Source organism: Penaeus monodon, chromosome 20, assembly GCF_015228065.2.
Source record: "Penaeus monodon isolate SGIC_2016 chromosome 20, NSTDA_Pmon_1, whole genome shotgun sequence".
NCBI lineage: Eukaryota > Metazoa > Arthropoda > Malacostraca > Decapoda > Penaeidae > Penaeus > Penaeus monodon.
The window spans coordinates 1,917,196-1,917,479 of NC_051405.1; positions in this window are offsets into that span (position 1 = coordinate 1,917,196).

Below are 284 nucleotides of genomic sequence, written 5' to 3' on the forward strand. Positions count from 1 at the left end.
CGCTCGAACTCAATGAACCAGCGACACTCGAACGCTCGAACTCAGTGAACCAGCGACACTCGAACGCTCGAACTCAGTGAACCAGCGACACTCGAACGCTCGAACTCAGTGAACCAGCGACAATCGAACGCTCGAACTCAGTGAACAAGTGACACTCGAACGCTCGAACTCAGTGAACCAGCGACACTCGAACGCTCAAACTCAGTGAACCAGCGACCCTCGAACGCTCGAAATCAGTGAACCATCGACACTCGAACGCTCGAACTCGTGAACCAGCGACACTC